This window comes from Lytechinus variegatus, chromosome 15, assembly GCF_018143015.1.
Source record: "Lytechinus variegatus isolate NC3 chromosome 15, Lvar_3.0, whole genome shotgun sequence".
Classification (NCBI taxonomy): domain Eukaryota; kingdom Metazoa; phylum Echinodermata; class Echinoidea; order Temnopleuroida; family Toxopneustidae; genus Lytechinus; species Lytechinus variegatus.
The window spans coordinates 2,022,501-2,027,647 of NC_054754.1; the positions used below are offsets into that span (position 1 = coordinate 2,022,501).

A 5,147-nucleotide genomic window follows, 5' to 3' on the forward strand; every position below is an offset into this window, starting at 1 on the left:
AGGCTTAATTGTCAGTATATCATCGAGGATCTAGATCTGGTACAGTTACATTAACTGAACTTTGTGAAATCTTGAAATCTACGCTGAAAAATGTTCACACCGAAGATCCCCAACACAGATAAGCGCACGTGGGACAATGCATAATTATTGCTTAGAGCGTCGGGCCCGACGCCCTACCCGAATCCTGTGCTTATTTGCTGATTTCTCAGCAATTACACAATTTCTTCCAGAATTCTTTGGCACATGCGTTTTATTTATACAAACAGACACTTTGGTAGTCATTTCATTGGATTCTGTACGAACTCATTTTGATATCGTTACCAAAACTAGCATTTACCTTTAAACCAGACAAGGAATTACTAAGGAATTCAATTTCAAAGTAAAACCACTGTGGACATTTTCAAGCAAAGCAAAGTTCAATCGACGATCGAGAGATCTAAAAAGATGAGATGAACAATAATGCAATAGAAAAATATTGTATGAGTCTCAAACTTCCGTGCGAATAACATTTTTTTGTATGTGTTAATGCTTGGCTTCTCTTTTCGGAGAAAACCAAAATATTTTTTTGTGTAAATCCAATGTTTTAGAAACCCCATTAACTTTAAATATCCAGATTCAGACCCAATTAATAGTCTAGTAGACCTGCAAAAAATGTGCATGCTCCCTACATGCAGTGGCGTATCGTATAGGGGCGCCAAGTGTGTGTGACAGATCGTGTGTGTTAAGAGTTTAAGCATGTTAAGGGGGTTTGCATCTAAAAGCAAGCGTTTGATTTTCCACCAAACCTTGATCGAAATATTAACCCACGTCTCAAGATCCTCCGAGAATCAAAGAAGAAACTCTATTGTCAGAAAAAATTGGCCATAGCATGTCCACATTTGCTGAGCGTTAAATTATTTGAGGGCGGAGGAATTCCTTACAAACGAAGTGTAAATTATTTTTAGCCTCATCCCAAGGCGAAGCGCGAAGGCTTTGACATCTATCAATTTTGCCTAGGCTACCCTTCCTTTCCTATTATGACATTTACAATGTGCTCCCATGCATTCAAACTGACTGAATATAACAATACGGAGATCCAGGAGTTATCAGCTGTACAAAAGAAGTAGATTCAGTTCTTTGCCCCCCCCCATATATCGAACCAGGCCAGGCATGCAGTCCTGAATATCAACACTTACTATACCATAACTATAACGAGAGTATACAGGGATGATCTTCATTTAAATTCTATAACACACTCACATCTACTTTTTCTCTTTTTTTCTTCTTATTTTTCCTCTTCTTCTTTTTCTTCTCCTCTTCCTCCTTCTCAATCATCTTTTCCTATATCAATTCCCAACTGTACTCTTCATCTTCTTTTTTTCTCCTCCTCCTCCTTCTTCTCAATTCTCTTCTCCATCACTTCCCTAACTTTTCTCTTCATCTTCTTTTTCTTCTTTTTTCTTCTTCCTTTTCTTTTTCTCCTTCTCCTTCTTCTTCTTGGTTGTCGTCGCCGTCTTCTTCTTATCCTCCTCCTTCTCATTTCCCTTCTCCTCTTTCGCTTCCCCGATTCTTCTTCTTTACCTTATTCATGAAGTTAATGTTTTTCTTTCACTACTTTATCTTCTCTTCTAATCAAATTATATCGACCTATTCTTGATATTTACTCGCTACAAATCGATAACTGGGTCATTGTAGCGCCCTTGGGTAGCGCCCGTCAGTAGTTACGTAACAAATGAAAGTTGAACATATATTTGCACTTACAACAATGTTTGGTCATTAAAAGCCTGATGTAATTCAATAGCGTATATACTTTATGGAACTTTAGCTGACTCGTAAACTTATCCTAACTTTAATAAAAGAATTCCCGCCAGGGGAAGGTAGTGTACAAACAATGCTAACAATCATTGTTCATTGAGCCTAGCATAAGCATGATAAGGGGGTTGTCTGAGGTTAGTTTTTTCTGTGGCTACAGTTTAAAGGTATTGTTTGACTTTGTGAGCAGCCGATTTAAAAATTCTCAAACCAAGATGAAACATGTGAACAAGTGCATGTATTAGAACTAATAAACCCCGAAAACAACCATTATTGAGAATGAAAAGCTATAACTACAAGGCAAACCCCGATTTGGTAAATAGGCGTCTTATAGACACCTAAATAGTACACATAAGTGTGTGGGATGAAATTAAGATGGTGTTTCCGGTCACTTTACATTTCAATTTTTGAAGCACTAAATAATTATTTTTCGAACGCAATTTTTTTCTGGGCTTTATTTTTGTAACATATCACAGACACAAGTGACAAATGTGACCTTCTAGCTCAGATTTTTTTAAAGTCGAACCAATGTTAACCAATCACTTTAATGTTGTTTGTCGTCCTTGGACGCATTGAAAGCCCGCAGACAGAACAGTCGAGGATCTGCCACTACTTATACCATTGTTTTCGTCCATTTTCAATTACCACTAAAAAATTACAAAATAAACATAGTAACATAACAATCTATCAATCTATAAAACATGGACCAATTACCCGGAAATGTTTAGTAAAAGTAGGTAATACACATACTTCTAATTTATTCAATTCTTTCTTTCTTTCTTCTATTTCACTGCACAATGCATTTCTCATGGTCTGGATGAGTAATTTGTACGTTCTTATTTTTTCTTTCCAAAGGGCCTCTTCAAAGCAAAAAGCGTAGCATTATCACTTTCGGCGGTCTCCTGCATGCGTTCATTTGTTAATGTTTCTTTGTATTATTATTAAAATGTGAAGTATATGTAACATGTTTATATTGTATGCATTATGGATTATTTTATATATTACAAACAATGTAAATATTTTTGATAATGTATTGTGAACGCAGAAATAAAAAGAAACAAAAACAAACTTTCAAGAGCCAACCTTTCTTCAAGCGAGTATTCCAAAAAAAATGATAATAATCGGTTACATTTGTTTTCAAAAGATCTGGCTTTAAACCTAATATAATATCGTGCCGACCCCCCCCCCTCCATCTACCTTTCCCGAAAGAGAACTTTGTGAAGTTTATGCTGGGCGAGCATATTGTTGGTCCTGTTGACTAATGGCGTATCAAATATTAAATTGTATAGGTGAAACGCAATGACAATGATTATGGTAAACGTATTGGACAAACAAAAATGGCGATTCTACTTTAACAACAACAAACAAATAGTTCACCTTATTGTTGAAAGGTTGACCGGATTATGGTAATTCATTGTTTGAATAAAGGCTAAGGACAAATTTTAAAATGATTATATGGGGAAATACAGTTCTCCAAAAATCCAACAAAAGACCCAGGGCCCTGGGAACAATTTTTAGTGGGGGTGCTGAAGTGAATTTGCTCCCAAAAGCTCCCAAAAATCTTTTCACAAACAAAATGTAGGTGATTTCGGCCCCGAGAAATGTGACAAGCAGAAAAAAAATAAATGATTTCAACCCAAAATGAAGGTGGTTTCGCTCCAGAGAACCCCCCCCCAAAAAAAAAAAGTTTTTTCTACAAAATATCCTTCATTTTCATTACATTTCTGCCATTTATCATAACTACCAGATTTCCAGGGATGCTGCCTATGGCCACTTCCCAGGGCCATGAAACGACCCGTTCATTCAGCGACATGCCAGTTCACATTTCACTCGTTATATTTGATATTTGAAGAGGTTATTTGATTTCTCAAATGATTTCAATAAATGCATTTTTTTATGTTTCACATCATATTATTTTTGCTCCTGTTCTCTTGAACACTCAACATTATTCTGAATGTGAAATTCAATAAAATCACATACATAGATAAGATTCATATCTTCACAATTATACCTAGATGAAAACATTTTTGGTCAACACTGATACATAAGATTGAACCTTCATGCTCGGCGGGTGACACTCTTCTCCGACTTTTTTATGTTTGTCCGCCTCAGATTCCATACGATAATATGTGAAGATCAAATAATATCTTTCAACGCAATTGAGTGACCCAGCCTTCACATTTTCTTTTGAAGCATTCCTTTCAACCAACCAGATCAAGCCTAAACAAATCACAGACTCGCTTTATTTGATAGACTCCAACGTATATCGATACTACACAACAAAAACTGTGGTGTTAACCGGTGTACATAGAGGATCACACAAGTTATTTTACACCGGTGTTAAATTGGTGGTGTTAGTTTTACACCTATAGGTGTTATTACATCCCCTTTGGTTGTTACATTTACACTCTTTGGTGTTATGTTCAATCTCTAGGGTGTAATTTTAACACCTCAGGGTGTGGTCCTCTATTAACACCAATTGGTGTCAGTTTTAACACCACAGTTTTTACAGTGTATGTGTTACTTGCCATGCTATCACATTGGCTATAATAAAACGAATGAGTCACTCAATGTTATTTTGACGATATCACATGACTCAGTTGTACTTATTCCATTTCTAGGTAGTTTTAGGAAATGCTACAAAGCGATTTTTTATACATCCAGTTTGGTAGATGAAATAGAGAATTGCTAATATACGTAATATCCAAGCAAAAAAAAGAAATCAAGAAAAAATAATATATATTATTAATATGAATTAAACGGCTGTTTTCGACTCGCCGTACGGCCGCCGTAGGCCGTAGAGCAAAATGTGACAGAGGTCTAAGCGACCTTTTGATTTTATAAAACATTAATTTGGAGGAATATATAATCAATTAGATTAAATGACTTTGTTTGCAAATAATGACAATATACGAAATAAGATACATTTCACCCGTTATCGTCATCAAACTATACCCAAAAAACAACAACAGTGGCATAGTACAGGACTGTGCGGGCCAAGTTGGCAGGACAGTCTGCCTGATGAAGTATATGAATCCGGCAGGGGTGCATGTGAATCTAAATCACTCCTAAACATAAAAGGTGGAAACTTATAAACTTATGCCTAACGCTCGCGCACGCACCCACACACACACACACAGCTCTCAACTATAAGTTATAAAAACCTACCGCTGTTTCGACGGCTCCCTTTTCCTCCATTTTACCCATGATGTCTGATGTCAAGTTCCGGACTCACGAAATCGTATAGGGGAAATAGGAAATGTCGTTTCCACCAGAACCCCAGAGGAGACCCTTCCCACAAGAAGTGCTTCTAGCGTCGGAAGGAGAAGAGCTTCCAGGGTCGAATCACCTGTTCT

The 5,147-nt window shown here is 36.7% G+C and overlaps 1 pseudogene; it reads right to left on the bottom strand.

Annotated features, from left to right (window-relative positions):
* Positions 1–5,147, bottom strand: part of LOC121428605 — a 19,231-nt pseudogene extending 14,084 nt beyond the window's left edge.